This window comes from Anabrus simplex, chromosome 6 (genome assembly GCF_040414725.1).
Source record: "Anabrus simplex isolate iqAnaSimp1 chromosome 6, ASM4041472v1, whole genome shotgun sequence".
NCBI classification, from domain to species: domain Eukaryota; kingdom Metazoa; phylum Arthropoda; class Insecta; order Orthoptera; family Tettigoniidae; genus Anabrus; species Anabrus simplex.
This window is the reverse complement of record NC_090270.1, coordinates 334,763,056-334,780,736: the sequence shown is the minus strand read 5'-3', so window position 1 is coordinate 334,780,736 and position 17,681 is coordinate 334,763,056. Positions and strand designations below refer to the sequence as shown.

The window sequence follows — 17,681 nt, the reverse complement described above, 5'->3', positions numbered from 1 at the left end:
GGGAGAATCGAACCCTCCGCGTTGGCCTCAGAAGGCCAGCGCTTCTTTACTTTGAGCCACACAGCCCGGCGCTTGTAATTCATGGACGCAGGTAAATGTCATGCCTGTGACCGTTCAAGAAAGCTGTCTTTCCTAGTGGCTTGTGCTGTACCGAAGAAAGACAAGTTAACGCTGTGACGTAGCTCGCCTTGGAGGAGGTGCCTTGCCCACGTCCCGGGGCTAAACAGCTGTCAGTTGGCCGCAGAGGAGCTCCAAGACAGCTGCGTCGAGCGGTGAGTATCAATCTCTTTCTCGGACTCTCGCTTTGCTGCCTTTCTTCCAGAATTTGCATGAATACACTGCATGTTTGGTAATTTATCGACTGGCAAACGGCGTTAAATACTACCTCACTGAGAAGAATAACAATACTGACGGTTCAGAGTAAGTTGGATTAAGACCAGGGTAGATTCAGACCACAGAGGGACTGTCAGGATCATATTTTCAGTATGAGCCAGGTATTTGAAAAATGCTACGAGAGGAATAGACAGTTATGTTTATGTGTCGTAGATCTAGAGAAGAAGGAAATGTTATCCGTACTGCGCGACCACGGGATTAAGGGTAGATTATTAAAAACAATCAAAGTTATTTACGTTGAAAATTGGGCTGCAATGAGAATTGATGGTAAAATGAGTTCTTAGTTCAAGGTATTTGCAGAAGTTAGACAAGGTTGTAATATAACAATAAATAATGTTATTTTTACGTTCCACTAAATACTTTTGACGGTATTTAGAGCCGCCGTGGTGCCGAAATTTAGTCCCGCAGGAGTTCTTTTAGTACCAGTAAATCTACTGACACGTTTGTTGTTCATAGCTAGCATCGATCATCTACTGAAAGGTATAATGTGACAGGGAGAGATTCAGTTGGGCGAAAATGTAGTAAGCAGTGTGGCTTACGCTGACGACTTGGTCTTAATGGTGGACTGTGCCCGAAACCTGCAGTCTACTATGTTGGAACTTGAAAATAAGTGCAATGAGCATGAGATGAAAATTAGCTTTTAAAGACAAAACTGATGTCAGAAGGAAAGAAATGCAAAAGAACTGAATGCCAGATTGGTGATACAAAGCTGGAACAAGGAGATAATTTCAAGTATTTAGGATGTGTATTTTATCTTTTCATTTCTATTTGTTTAACGTCGCGCTAACACATCGAAGGTATTCGGCGACGGAGGTATGGGAAAGGGCTAGGATTGGGAAGGTAGCGTCCGGGGTCTTAATTAAGGTACAGCCCCAGAACCCCAGCACTTCCCTGGTGTGAAAACAGGAAACCACGTTCAAAACTACCAATGGTGAGATACGAAACCACTATCTGCCGAATGCCAGCTCACAGCTGCGCGTCCCTAACCGTACAGCCAACTCGCTCGGTACGTGTATTCTCCAAGGAGTGAGATTGAATCGAGCTGCAGCAGAGCTCATGCAGTGAGGTCGCAGTTGCGATCGACAGTAAGAAGGAAGTCTGCTCCCGGACGAAACTATATTTTAATCGGTCAGTTTTCAGACCAACTTTACTTTACGGGAGAGAAAGATGGATGGACTCAGGATGTCTTATTCATAAGTTAGAACACAAAAGTAGCGGGAATGGTTGCTGGTTCAAAAAGGTGGGAATAATGGCAGGAGGGTACTCGGAATAGGAGATAAGGAATGAACTCGACTGATGAAGCTGTGAGCATAAACCGGTTTCGGTGGTGGTGTCATGTGAGGAGAACGGAGGAAGATAGAATACCTAGGAGAATATTGGACTCTGTCATGAAGGGCAAAAGCTTTCAATCCGCACCCAGGTGCGGCGGGCCTCGCAAGTCAGGGAGGTTTGTATCGTTGATGTGCTTTGCGGTGGCTGCGGCTGAGGCCTAGAAAAGGAGCTTCCCCTTCATTCGCCTCAGTGCAGGGGAATGGAATACCACGGAAAAGCCCTTCTCAGGAGGGCTGGCAATTGGCTCCCAAATGTAGAGCTCCGATGCTAGCCGCTCTTTAGCTTCAGCTTACTCTGTTCGGTCACATATACGATGCTACATCATATGCTTCACAATCGGCATGTTACCACGTACAATTATATCAACATAACGAAATGCTCTTCTCTTTGTTTTCTGATACAATAATAATAATAATAATAATAATAATAATAATAATAATAATAATAATAATAATAATAATAATAATAATAATAATAATAATAATAATACTATAGTGACGATAAGGAACTCTACACTGTTTCAATAACTGCGTAGGGACCGAGTGAGTTGGTCGTTGTGTTAGAGGCCGGCAGCTGTCAACTTGATTTTAATGAAGGCCATGCCGCTTCCTTCCTACTCCTAGCGCTTTCCTACCTCATCGTCACCATAAGACCTATCTGTGTCTTTTTTACAAATTTGCTTTACGTCACACTGACGATGATATTTTGACTGATCCAAATAAGTATAATAAAAAATTTTGGCAAAAACTTTTTAAATGTTTTTCTGATAATAATGTATTGCACTTGGAATGAGAAACCATAATATCTAAAAGAAATGATAAATTGCGCATTTAAGGATTAAGTCAGGCAAAAAGAAGCCCAAAATTCATTTCAATGTAGCTCGATGTAGCCTCTTCCCTCTCATCAGAGGGTACTACTCTAAATTCATAGAGCAGTCAATCCTTGAGCAAACAATGTCAAAATTTTTTTTTTTTTTTGCTAGGGGCTTTACGTCGCGCCGACACAGATAGGTCTTATGGCGACGATGGGGTAGGAAAGGCCTAGGAGTTGGAAGGAAGCGGCCGTGGTCTTAATTAAGGTACAGCCTCAGCATTTGCCTGGTGTGAAAATGGGAAACCACGGAAAACCATTTTCAGGGCTGCCGATAGTGGGATTCGAAACTACTATCTCCCGGATGCAAACTCACAGCCGCGCGCAATGTCAAAGTGAATTCCATAATAATATTATTGATTTTACTGTACGTCCCACTAACTACTTTTACGGTTTTCGGAGACGCCGAGTTGCCTGAATTTTGTCCTCCAGGAGTTCAGTTGAATGCCTTATGTTGGAAATACAAAGTGTGCTCCTTTTTGCCGCGAAAGGACTTTTGGCTTTAGATGTCCGGCATGTGATTTCAGTTGAGCATCAATCATGTTCCGGCCAAGTGATTTAACTTGCTCGAACATGTGTTCCATTGTGTTACAACATACATCCCGGAGTAAGAGACGGTAAGGCCGATTGCTTGATTGTAGCTGGATTTATTTATCATAAACAGGTTATTCGCCCAGTTATAGACGATTCAATAAAGCAATATACACAACAAATACACCTTAAATAAATAAATAAAACGTATTTCCTAAAATAATTATCAAGTTAAAACTAAACCTAGAAAGGTGTATGTATACATTACATATTTACAACAACTTAAATACAGGCGAAACCGTTTTTTTACGACATATCGGATAAAACGACGTATTTCTTATCACATTTTAGGAAAAATACGTCGGCTATAACGTCAGTAGTATAATTGGATGGTTCTGCGGCACCTCCGCCGCCGCACGCCTCCTCCTCCGCCGCCTCCTCCTCCGCCGCCGCCGCCGCCCGCGGGAAATTTGAATTTTGGCGGGAAATTTGAATTTTGGCGCGAGATTTGAATTTGTAAACAAAGCCACGTGCTTTTTGACAGCTGTCATCGACAACAACGCAACGCTAACCTCACTGCTGCCATCTTGACGGGCCTAAACCTCACTAGTGCCAACTTAACCTAACTAGCATGAGGTAAACAAAGCCACGTGTTTTTTGACAGCCACGTGCTTTTTGACAGACAACAACGCATCGCTAACCTCAGTACTGCCATCTTGACGGGCCTAAACCTCAGTAGTGCCAACTTAACCTAACTAGCGCGAGGTAAACAAAGCCACGTGCTTTTTGACAACCACGTGCTTTTTGACAGATTTGTAAACAAAGCCACGTGCTTTTTGACAGCTGTCATCGACAACAACGCATCGCAAACCTCAGTACTACCATCTTGACGGGCCTAAACCTCAGTAGTGCCAACTTAACCTAACTAGCATGAGGTAAACAAAGCCACGTGTTTTTTGACAGCCACGTGCTTTTTGACAGATTTGTAAACAAAGCCACGTGCTTTTTGACAGACAACAACGCATCGCTAACCTCAGTACTGCCATCTTGACGGGCCTAAACCTCAGTAGTACCAACTTAACCTAACTAGCGCGAGATAAACAAAGCCACATGCTTTTTGACAGTCACGTGCTTTTTTGACAGCAGTCATCCGCCATCTTTAAACTACAGAGCACCGTGCTGCCCTCTTTCGTCACCTGTCATCGGCAGTGCTGCCATCTTGACGGGCCTAAACCTTAGTGCTACCAACTTAACCTCACTAGCTCGAGATAAACAAATCCACGTGCTTTTTGACAGCCACGTGCTTTTTTGATAGCTGTCATCCGCCATCTTTAATCTATAGAGCACAGTGCTGCGCTCTTTAGCTACTTACCTTTGGAATGTGGTAGCGGATAATTTGAAAAATGCTTTTCGACAAGCAGCCATCTTTAATCCAGAGAGAACAGTGCTGCCCTCTATGTGGTGGCGGCAAATTGAAAAATTCCACGTGCTCTTGTTTGAAAACAAACTCACGTGCTTTTTTGACAGCTGTCATCTGCCATCTTTGAGCACAGTGCTGCCCTCTTTAGTTTGAAATGTGGTGGTGGTAAATTCCACGTGCTCTTGTTTGGAAACAAAGCCATGTGCTTTTTTGACAGCTGTCATCCGCCATCTTTAATCAACAGAGCACTGTGCTACTATCATGCGGGCAATTTCATCACCTGTCATCTGCCATCTTTAATCCACAGAACACCGTGCTGCCCTCCTTATGGCTACTACCTTAAGCACGTAGTAGCGGGCAATTTGAAAAGTTCTGTTAGCTATCATCCGCCATCTTTAATCAAGAGAGCACCGTACTGCCATCTTTAGCTAGATACCTTTGAAATGTGGTGGCGGCAAATTGAAAAATTCCACGTGCTCGTGTTTGGAAACAAACTCACGTGCTTTTTCGACAGCTACCATCCGCCACCTTTAATCAACAGAGCATAGTGCTGCCCTCTTTAGTTTGAAATGTGATGGCGGCAAATTCCACGTGCTCTTGTTTGGTAAACATAGCCATGTGCTTTTTTTGACAGCTGTCATCCGCCATCTTTAATACAGACAGTACCGTGCTGCCCTCTTTATCGTAGTAGATGTAAATTCGTCACCTGTCATCCGCAGTGCTGCCATCTTTAGCTAGATACCTTTGAAACGTGGTGGCGGATAATTTAAAAAGAAAAATTCTACAGCAGCCCTCTCTCGACGCTAATTGCATAAGATGGCGGCTATACATGACTCCTTAAGGGTGCTTACGCAAGATGGCTGCTATACACAGGTTCTTATGAGACGCCCTTGGGATGCTTGCGCAAGATGGCAGTTATACATGGCTCCTTATGAGATGCCCTAGGGATGCTTGCGCAAGATAGCGGCTGCTCTTATGGGACGGCTTAAGGGTCCTTGCACAAGATGGCTTGAGACGCCCTAAGGATGCTTGCGCAAGCTGGCGGACACAAGATGGCGGCTATACATAACTCCTTATGAGACGCTTTAAGGGTGCTTGCGCAAGATGGTTGCTACTCTTATGAAGAATGCTAGCTTAGAGGCTAACGTGTCGTGATAGTTCGATTCATTAAATTTAGGGCTTAAATGCAAAATGTTAAATATATCGAAAACGGTGCACCGTAGAGAAAACGGACAAAATTTTTCTGCCTAATACCTAGGTTCGCAGTATGAGGAACAAGAAAATCATAGTCTAATGATGGGATCAACGGTTCGGTTCCTACTTAGGCCCTTTGGCATTTGCTCTGTTTTAGCTTGTATTGAAGCGAGTCTTCGTAACATGATCAGGTCTAGCTATGGTAGAGAGTATAACGTACCGTGCAGGTTCGATTCATTAAATTTGGAGGCTTAAATGCAAAATGTTAAATATCTCGAAAACGATGCATCGTAGAGCAAAACGGACAAAATTTTCCCGCCTAATACGTAGGATCGTAGTATCAGGAACAAGAAAAAAAATAGTCTAATGATGAGATCAACGGTTCGATTCCTACTTAAGCCCTTTGGCATTCGCAGCTATCTATTTCTACAAGATGGTGGCTGCTCTTATGAGAAACAAGATGCCTTGAGACGTCCTAGGGATGCTTACGCAAGATAGCAGACACAAAATGGTGACTATACATAGCTCCTTATGAGACGGCCTAGGGGTGCTCGCACAAGATGGCGGCTACTCTTATGAAGAAAGCTAGCTTAGAGGCTACTGCGCAAGATAACAGCTGCTGTTATGCATGTGGTGGAGGGTAATTTGAAATTCTATGTGCTTAATCAACAGAGCACCCTGCCGCCCTCTTTAGCTGAAATGTGGTGGTGGATAATTTGAAAAATTCTTTTGACAGCTATCATCTTTAAAAACAATGGCGACTATACATAGGCTGTTAAGGCCTTATCATTCTCCTCCTCCTCCTCCTCCTCCCCCCCCCCTCCTCCTCCTCCTTCTCTACCTCCTCCTCCGCCTCTTATGTCAAGGCATAGCTTTATATCGAACAAGTTTAAACCAGCATCGCGAAGGCAAGCGTGTGCAGCGATAACATTATTGTGCATGTTTAGACTTTCGAAACATAAGAAGAGTAGAATCAAACGCTGTACTCGATACGACATGTGATCAGAACATTGATTGATGCGTTCAGAAAACAAAATAAGTGATCAAGACTAGAATCGAACAATGTACTCAATACATCATGTGTTTAGAATATGTCAGGGGATACGCTTGTTCTAAGAAGATCAGATTGAAACATAACAAGACTAGAATAGAACACTGTAATCGATGTTGTTAACTTCAACATGTGATCAGAACATTGACTGATGTGTTCAGAACACAAAATAAGTGATCATGACTAGAATCGAACACTGTACTCCATACAACATGTGATCAGAACATTGATCGATGTGTTCAGAACACGAAATAAGTGATCAAGACTAGAATCGAACACTGTACTCAATACAACATGTGTTTAGAACATGTTAGGGGGTACCCTTGTTCTAAGAAGATCAGAATGAAACATAACAAGACTAGAATCGAACACTGTAATCGATGTTGTTAACCTCAACATATGATCAGAACATTGTTTGATGTGTTCAGAGCAAAAGTACAATTTTGATGATTTGCTTAGTGTAAAATCAAAAACTATGGAAACACACTGTGCACATATCGCGTAGCTAACTCGCTCAGTAAGCAATATTGCAAAACTACAACTTCAATGATTTGCATAGTGTAAAAATCAAAAACACACTGTACCCATACTGCGCAGCTAACTCGCTCGGTAAACGATATAGCCAAAGTATAACTTCAAATTATTTACCTTCCATCATTCGTCTTGTGTGTAAAAATCAGTCGAACAAGTTATCGCATAAACATAGCTGAAAAAAAATCGTGGTAGGGTATGGAACCCAGGGGTTACATCTTATCAGAAGGGCAAAAAGGATGAAAGGACTCTTCCTCCTCCTTACCGCACATTCCTTGTAGGGCTAATTGGCTGAAGGGCTAATGGGCAAAAGGGCTAAAGGGCTAATGGGCTAAAGGGCTAAAGGGCTAAAGGAGCAACAACCTCGTCGATCGCTATCAGCAAGAACGCTTGTACTTTGTTAAGTGTAGAAAATTAATCTTTATTTGTAAATGGTTTCATGTTCAGAACAAGGAATGGAACCTAGGGGTTACGTCTTACGTAATAAAATCCCCGAGGTGCGATGAGTTACGTTTTTCGAACTAGTGTTTGGAACACTGAACTTTTCAAGATGATAGCAGAGAGTTTAGCAATGTTCTGTTGTTGGATTTTAAATTCCGCGCTACAACATGCATAAGGTGGTAGCCTTGAGGTTTACCGCCGTAAAGATGGCAAGAGTGAGGTTAACAATGTTCTGTTGTTGGATTTTAAATTCCGCGCTATAACATGCATAAGGTGGCAGCCTTGAGGTTTACCGCCGTAAAGATGGCAGCAGTGAGGTTAGCGACGCTCTATTGTCCTTCAAAGTGAGGTTAGGGTTCGTCAAGAAGACAGCTGGCAAAAAAGCACGTGGCTATGTTTACCAAACAAGAGCACGTGGTCGTGACGTCACGGTCACGTAATCAATCCTTAGCTCGACGTCCTTAAGAGCAGCATTAGGATTAGCTATTCTTAAAAGTCTTGGGAACAGAGCAGCAGTATGAATTGCCGTGTTTCAAAGCGTGTACACATCGCCTATCGATTTTACATGCATCGACCATCGAACTAAACTTCATCCGCTAGATCGTACTGCTATCTTAGCATAACCTATACCCGTAAAATTAAAGTACAATGAATAGTCATGTTTCAAAGCGTGTACACATCACCTATCGATTTTACATGCATCGACCATCGAACTAAACTTCATCCGCTAGCTCGTGCTGCTATCTTAGCATGACTTTAAAGTACAATGAATAGCCATGTTTCAAAGCGTGTACACATTACCTATCGAATTTGCATGTATCGACTCTCGTACTGAACTTCTTCCGCTAGATTGTGCTAGTATCTTAGCATAACCTATACGCATGACCTTAAAGTACAATGAATAGCCATGTTTCAAAGCGTGTACACATTACCTATCGACTTTGCATGCATCAAATATCGTACTAAACTTCTTCCGCTAGGTTGTGCTGCTATCTTAGCATAACTTATACACATGAATTTAAAGTACAAAGAATAGCCATGTTTCAAAGCGTGTACACATTACTTATTGATTTTGCATTCATCGAATCTCGTACTAAATTTATTCCGCTAGATTGTGCTGCTATCTTAGCATAACCTATACCAATGAACTTAAAGTACAATGAATAGTCATGTTTCAAAGCGTGTACACATCAACTATCGAATTTGCATGTATCGACTCTCGTACTAAACTTCTGCAGGTAGATTGTGCTGCTATCTTAGCATAACTAAGACACATGAACTTAAAGTACAAAGAATAGCTATGTCTCAAAGCGTGTACACATTACTTATTGACTTTACATTCATCGAATCTCGTACTGAACTCCTTCCGCTAGATTGTGCTGGTATCTTATCATAACCTATACGCATGGTCTTAAGGTACAAAGAATAGCCATGTTTCAAAGCGTGTACACATTACCTATCGATTATGCATGCATTGACTCTCGTACTAAACTCCTTCCGCTAGATTGTGCTGCTATCTTAGCATAACCTATACGCATGACCTTAAAGTAAAAAGAATAGCCATGTTTCAAAGTGTGTACACATCACCTATCGATTTTGCATGGAACAAATATCGTACTAAACTTCTTCCGCTAGATTGTGCTGCTATCTTAGCATAACTTATAAACATGAACTTAAAGTACGAAGAATAGCCATGTTTCAAAGTGTGTACACATTACTTATTGATTTTGCATGTATCAAATATCGTACTAAATTTCTTCCGCTAGATTGTGCTGCTATCATAGCATAACCTATACCCATGAACTTAAAGTACAATGAATAGTCATGTTTCAAGGCGTGTACACATCAACTATCGATTTTGCATGTATCGACTCTCGTACAAAACTTCTTCAGGTAGATTGTGCTGCTATCTTAGCATAACTAAGACGCATGAACTTAAAGTGCAAAGAATAGCTATGTTTCAAAGCGTGTACACATCACCTATCGATTTTGCATGTATCGACTCTCGTACTAAACTTCTTACGCTAGACTGTGCTGCTATCTTAGTCTAACCTATACGCATGAACTTAAAGTACGAAGAATAACCATGTTTTAAAGCGTGTACACGTCACCTATCGATTTTGCATGCATCAAATATCGTACTAAACTTCTTGCGCTAGATTGTGCTGCTATCTTACCATAACCTGTACGCATGAACTTAGAGTACAGAGAATAGCCTTGTTTCAAAGCGTGTACACATTACCTAATGATTTTGCATGAAACGACTATCATACTAAACTTTTACCACTAGATTGTGCTAAAATCGTGTAAGTGTGCTGCTATCTTAGCTTAACCTATCGATTTTACATGACTCGACTATCGTACTAGACTTCTTCCGCTAGAGCATGTAGCAATCGCTTTTGTGTATCCCTAACCCATGTGCACGAACTTAAAACATAAAGAAGAGCTATGTTCTAAAGCGTGTACACATCACCTATCGATAATGTATGCATCGACTGTCGTACTAAACTTCTCCTGCCAGAGCGTACGACTATCGCTTGTGTGTGCACGAACTTAAAGCATAAAGAATAGCAATGTATAAAAATCTTGTAAACAAAGCAGCAGCATTACGTATAGTCAAGTTTAAATTCGTGCACACATCATGTATCCATGATGCACATAGTACTAAACTTATTCCATTAGAATGTACAAAGTTCGCATGTGTTTGTACTGCTATCTTAGCATAGCCTATGTGCATGAACTTAAAGCATAAAGAATAGTTATGTGTAAAAAATCTTGTGAACATAGCAGAGTGTTAACTACGTAGGTGTAGACATTGAACTTTACATGCTGAGGCAACATACTACGTGACCGTGACGTCACGACCACGTGCTCTTGTTTGGTAAACATAGCCACGTGCTTTTTTGACAGCTGTCTTCTTTACGAACCCTAACCTCACTTTGAAGGACAATAGAGCGTCGCTAACCTCACTGCTGCCATCTTTACGGCGGTAAACCTCAAGGCTGCCACCTTATGCATGTTATAGCGCGGAATTTAAAATCCAACAACAGAATATTGTTAACCTCACTCTTTCCATCTTTACGGCGGTAAACCTCAAGGCTACCACCTTATGCATGTTGTAGCGCGGAATTTAAAATCCAACAACAGAACATTGCTAAACTCTCTGCTATCATCTTGAAAAGTTCAGTGTTCCAAACACTAGTTCGAAAAACGTAACTCATCGCACCTCGGGGATTTTATTACGTAAGACGTAACCCCTAGGTTCCATTCCTTGTTCTGAACATGAAACCATTTACAAACAAAGATTAATTTTCTACACTTAACAAAGTACAAGCGTTCTTGCTGATAGCGATCGACGAGGTTGTTGCTCCTTTAGCCCTTTAGCCCTTTAGCCCATTAGCCCTTTAGCCCTTTTGCCCATTAGCCCTTCAGCCAATTAGCCCTACAAGGAATGTGCGGTAAGGAGGAGGAAGAGTCCTTTCATCCTTTTTGCCCTTCTGATAAGATGTAACCCCTGGGTTCCATACCCTACCACGATTTTTTTTCAGCTATGTTTATGCGATAACTTGTTCGACTGATTTTTACACACAAGACGAATGATGGAAGGTAAATAATTTGAAGTTATACTTTGGCTATATCGTTTACCGAGCGAGTTAGCTGCGCAGTATGGGTACAGTGTGTTTTTGATTTTTACACTATGCAAATCATTGAAGTTGTAGTTTTGCAATATTGCTTACTGAGCGAGTTAGCTACGCGATATGTGCACAGTGTGTTTCCATAGTTTTTGATTTTACACTAAGCAAATCATCAAAATTGTACTTTTGCTCTGAACACATCAAACAATGTTCTGATCATATGTTGAGGTTAACAACATCGATTACAGTGTTCGATTCTAGTCTTGTTATGTTTCATTCTGATCTTCTTAGAACAAGGGTACCCCCTAACATGTTCTAAACACATGTTGTATTGAGTACAGTGTTCGATTCTAGTCTTGATCACTTATTTCGTGTTCTGAACACATCGATCAATGTTCTGATCACATGTTGTATGGAGTACAGTGTTCGATTCTAGTCATGATCACTTATTTTGTGTTCTGAACACATCAATCAATGTTCTGATCACATGTTGAAGTTAACAACATCGATTACAGTGTTCTATTCTAGTCTTGTTATGTTTCAATCTGATCTTCTTAGAACAAGCGTATCCCCTGACATATTCTAAACACATGATGTATTGAGTACATTGTTCGATTCTAGTCTTGATCACTTATTTTGTTTTCTGAACGCATCAATCAATGTTCTGATCACATGTCGTATCGAGTACAGCGTTTGATTCTACTCTTCTTATGTTTCGAAAGTCTAAACATGCACAATAATGTTATCGCTGCACACGCTTGCCTTCGCGATGCAGGTTTAAACTTGTTCGATATAAAGCTATGCCTTGACATAAGAGGCGGAGGAGGAGGTAGAGAAGGAGGAGGAGGAGGGGGGGGGGGGAGGAGGAGGAGGAGGAGGAGAATGATAAGGCCTTAACAGCCTATGTATAGTCGCCATTGTTTTTAAAGATGATAGCTGTCAAAAGAATTTTTCAAATTATCCACCACCACATTTCAGCTAAAGAGGGCGGCAGGGTGCTCTGTTGATTAAGCACATAGAATTTCAAATTACCCAACACCACATGCATAACAGCAGCTGTTATCTTGCGCAGTAGCCTCTAAGCTAGCTTTCTTCATAAGAGTAGCCGCCATCTTGTGCGAGCACCCCTAGGCCGTCTCATAAGGAGCTATGTATAGTCACCATTTTGTGTCTGCTATCTTGCGTAAGCATCCCTAGGACGTCTCAAGGCATCTTGTTTCTCATAAGAGCAGCCACCATCTTGTAGAAATAGATAGCTGCGAATGCCAAAGGGCTTAAGTAGGAATCGAACCGTTGATCTCATCATTAGACTATTTTTTTTCTTGTTCCTGATACTACGATCCTACGTATTAGGCGGGAAAATTTTGTCCGTTTTGCTCTACGATGCATCGTTTTCGAGATATTTAACATTTTGCATTTAAGCCTCCAAATTTAATGAATCGAACCTGCACGGTACGTTATACTCTCTACCATAGCTAGACCTGATCATGTTACGAAGACTCGCTTCAATACAAGCTAAAACAGAGCAAATGCCAAAGGGCCTAAGTAGGAACCGAACCGTTGATCCCATCATTAGACTATGATTTTCTTGTTCCTCATACTGCGAACCTAGGTATTAGGCAGAAAAATTTTGTCCGTTTTCTCTACGGTGCACCGTTTTCGATATATTTAACATTTTGCATTTAAGCCCTAAATTTAATGAATCGAACTATCACGACACGTTAGCCTCTAAGCTAGCATTCTTCATAAGAGTAGCAACCATCTTGCGCAAGCACCCTTAAAGCGTCTCATAAGGAGTTATGTATAGCCGCCATCTTGTGTCCGCCAGCTTGCGCAAGCATCCTTAGGGCGTCTCAAGCCATCTTGTGCAAGGACCCTTAAGCCGTCCCATAAGAGCAGCCGCTATCTTGCGCAAGCATCCCTAGGGCATCTCATAAGGAGCCATGTATAACTGCCATCTTGCGCAAGCATCCCAAGGGCGTCTCATAAGAACCTGTGTATAGCAGCCATCTTGCGTAAGCACCCTTAAGGAGTCATGTATAGCCGCCATCTTATGCAATTAGCGTCGAGAGAGGGCTGCTGTAGAATTTTTCTTTTTAAATTATCCGCCACCACGTTTCAAAGGTATCTAGCTAAAGATGGCAGCACTGCGGATGACAGGTGACGAATTTACATCTACTACGATAAAGAGGGCAGCACGGTACTGTCTGTATTAAAGATGGCGGATGACAGCTGTCAAAAAAAGCACATGGCTATGTTTACCAAACAAGAGCACGTGGAATTTGCCGCCATCACATTTCAAACTAAAGAGGGCAGCACTATGCTCTGTTGATTAAAGGTGGCGGATGGTAGCTGTCGAAAAAGCACGTGAGTTTGTTTCCAAACACGAGCACGTGGAATTTTTCAATTTGCCGCCACCACATTTCAAAGGTATCTAGCTAAAGATGGCAGCACGGTGCTCTCTTGATTAAAGATGGCGGATGATAGCTAACAGAACTTTTCAAATTGCCCGCTACTACGTGCTTAAGGTAGTAGCCATAAGGAGGGCAGCACGGTGTTCTGTGGATTAAAGATGGCAGATGACAGGTGATGAAATTGCCCGCATGATAGTAGCACAGTGCTCTGTTGATTAAAGATGGCGGATGACAGCTGTCAAAAAAGCACATGGCTTTGTTTCCAAACAAGAGCACGTGGAATTTACCACCACCACATTTCAAACTAAAGAGGGCAGCACTGTGCTCAAAGATGGCAGATGACAGCTGTCAAAAAAGCACGTGAGTTTGTTTTCAAACAAGAGCACGTGGAATTTTTCAATTTGCCGCCACCACATAGAGGGCAGCACTGTTCTCTCTGGATTAAAGATGGCTGCTTGTCGAAAAGCATTTTTCAAATTATCCGCTACCACATTTCAAAGGTAAGTAGCTAAGGAGCGCAGCACTGTGCTCTATAGATTAAAGATGGCGGATGACAGCTATCAAAAAAGCACGTGGCTGTCAAAAAGCACGTGGATTTGTTTATCTCGAGCTAGTGAGGTTAAGTTGGTAGCACTAAGGTTTAGGCCCGTCAAGATGGCAGCACTGCCGATGACAGGTGACGAAAGAGGGCAGCACGGTGCTCTGTAGTTTAAAGATGGCGGATGACAGCTGTCAAAAAAGCACGTGGCTGTCAAAAAGCATGTGGCTTTGTTTATCTCGCGCTAGTTAGGTTAAGTTGGTACTACTGAGGTTTAGGCCCGTCAAGATGGCAGTACTGAGGTTAGCGATGCGTTGTTGTCTGTCAAAAAGCACGTGGCTTTGTTTACAAATCTGTCAAAAAGCACGTGGCTGTCAAAAAACACGTGGCTTTGTTTACCTCATGCTAGTTAGGTTAAGTTGGCACTACTGAGGTTTAGGCCCGTCAAGATGGTAGTACTGAGGTTTGCGATGCGTTGTTGTCGATGACAGCTGTCAAAAAGCACGTGGCTTTGTTTACAAATCTGTCAAAAAGCACGTGGTTGTCAAAAAGCACGTGGCTTTGTTTACCTCGCGCTAGTTAGGTTAAGTTGGCACTACTGAGGTTTAGGCCCGTCAAGATGGCAGTACTGAGGTTAGCGATGCGTTGTTGTCTGTCAAAAAGCACGTGGCTGTCAAAAAACACGTGGCTTTGTTTACCTCATGCTAGTTAGGTTAAGTTGGCACTAGTGAGGTTTACGCCCGTCAAGATGGCAGCAGTGAGGTTAGCGTTGCGTTGTTGTCGATGACAGCTGTCAAAAAGCACGTGGCTTTGTTTACAAATTCAAATCTCGCGCCAAAATTCAAATTCCCCGCCAAAATTCAAATTTCCCGCGGGCGGCGGCGGCGGCGGCGGATGAGGCGGCGGAGGAGGAGGCGTGCGGCGGCGGAGGTGCCGCAGAACCATCCAATTATACTACTAACGTCCAATGTAGACTTTTTGCTTGTTACGCGTTTGAGGATTACGGACAATACTGTAAAGCACATTTTCAAAATCTTTTTTTCTGGGTAGATTGTAGACTGCAATCAATTACCACTGATCTGCATTTAGGACAGTCGTCAAGGTGGCAGATTCCCTACCTGTTGTTTATCAAGTCTTTTTCTAAGTAGTGGTAAAGAATTCGGACATTTATTGGACATCTACCTACCTTGGTAAATTATTCAAATCAATAACTCTTCTTCCTATAAACAAATAGTTCTTTTTACCCCAATTTGTCCTCTTGAATTCCAAATGTATCTTCATATTGTGATCTTTCCTACTTTGAAAAACACCACTCAATCTTATTCAGTTTCTCTCCATCCATTTCAAATCATCCTGTCTATAGTCAAAGCAAGCATCGCTGTCAAGATGTCAAGAAGAGTCACACATAATATGGAGATTACAAAACACGGGTCAGCATCGCAGAGCAATAGGGTGCCTCACACTCAACGATTTCTACAACTTGGAAGGACAGAGAGAATATTTAACTTATTAGCAAACACCGTTTGTGACATTACTGATCAATTTACATTGTTGCAACTTATTTTCTCACTTATTATTTTATATTTTGCTGAAATATTATTTCTGTGCGTGCTGTGTTAAAATTCCTCTCAGTACCACTCCACGAATACTGTATTCTAAATACAGAACTCGTTTCACGTTGTTTTTTTTTTAGTTTTAAATTTATTTTGTTAATTAAGCATGCCAACCATGCCTACAACTTACAGCTATAACGTTTTTGGCAACAACGAAAACCGGTTCGTGCGACTATCACCAATAACGACCTTTAATTGACGCTCACTTCGGAGTCGTTACAACCGGGTTCGACTGTAAATAAAAACGAAACTCCATAAATAATTGCCCTCATTAAACTAAATCTAGAGACACTTACATACACATATTTTGGCATATTTCATTATCCTCACCCGTATTCCACATGAAATATGGACGTAAAATATGGGTAAAGGCTAGGATTAGGTAAGAAGCAACTGTGGCTTTAATTAAGGTACAGTATTCTCCTAGTGTGAAAAATGGGAAGTACTGAAAACCATCTGAACGATGCGGCGAGTGGAATTCCAGCGCAGCATGAAAATTTACAGCTGCTCAGCCCGAACTCTCTCGGTGCATGTGTATAACAAGGCAGAATGTATGCTATTATTATTATTATTATTATTATTATTATTATTATTATTATTATTATTATTATTATTATTATTATTATTATTATTATTCGTTGGGGCTATTTGGCAGTTTGCTTCGCTTCGTGTTGATCCCAGAATTCCCTCATTCTCTGTGAGTGCGCCTGCTTGCGTTCCTCTGTCCAGGTGGTACCTTGCCTCCTTTTCGGTTGCTTGTCTCGCCTTAGCCCATTCCCCAGTATCTTTCTGCGCAAGAGATCTCTACTGAAGGCATCTTCGGGTTTTATAGGCAGCATTTGGAGGTCTCCTTTGGTGTCCATAAACCAGGGCATTGTGGTTTTGGGTTTGGGGGTCAAAAAAGTGAAAGATCTGTTTAGTCACCCTGTTTCCGTCCATTCGTTTGAGATGACCGTAATATCGTATCTGTCTCTTACGGATTATTATTATTATTATTATTATTATTATTATTATTATTATTATTATTATTATTATTATTATTATTATTATTATTATTATTATTGAAAATCCACAGCATGCTTCCAGTCATCTGATGATCGGGTCAGGAATGGAATGAATCAATCCCCCATCTAGCGGCGCGGATAGGAAATGTGCCGGCTTCCGAAGCCTGTCGCACTCTTCTGGGGCAATGATTAATGCATGACAGATGAAATAAAATGATATTGGAGGGTGTTGTTGGAATGAAACATGACAGGGAAAACCGGAGTACCCGGAGAAAAATATGTCCTGCCTCCGCTTTGCCCAGCACAAGTCTCACATGGAGTGACCGGGATTTGAACCACGGCATCCAGCGGTGAGAGGCCGGCGGACTGCAGCCTGAGCCACGTAGGCTCAAATATTATTATTATTATTATTATTATTATTATTATTATTATTATTATTATTATTGCTAAAGTTTTCTCTGTTGATCGGGGGTAGCGTGTTTGCCTCCGGATCCCAAGATCTCGAATTCAAATTCGGCAGACGTTACTTTTGCTAGTGGTTTAACGTCATATCAACTCAGAGACAGGTTTCCTGGTGACGACACGGCAAAAACTGTGAAGCGAACGACCGCGGCCTTAAATAAGGTGCAGATCTAGCCTTTGCTTGTGTGTGAAAATGAGAATCCACAGAATACTATCTTCACGCACTTCGAACCCGTAATCCAACTCACTCTA

The 17,681-nt window shown here is 41.8% G+C and overlaps 1 long non-coding RNA gene across 1 annotated transcript in view; it reads left to right on the top strand.

Annotated features, from left to right (window-relative positions):
• Nucleotides 1-239: 239 nt before the first annotated feature.
• LOC136875791 (uncharacterized) overlaps nt 240-17,681 on the top strand; it is a 78,975-nt gene continuing 61,533 nt past the window's right edge. The window contains exon 1 of the long non-coding RNA XR_010860515.2: nt 240-272. This is a non-coding gene — a long non-coding RNA (uncharacterized lncRNA). The remainder of the gene's footprint in view (nt 273-17,681) is intronic.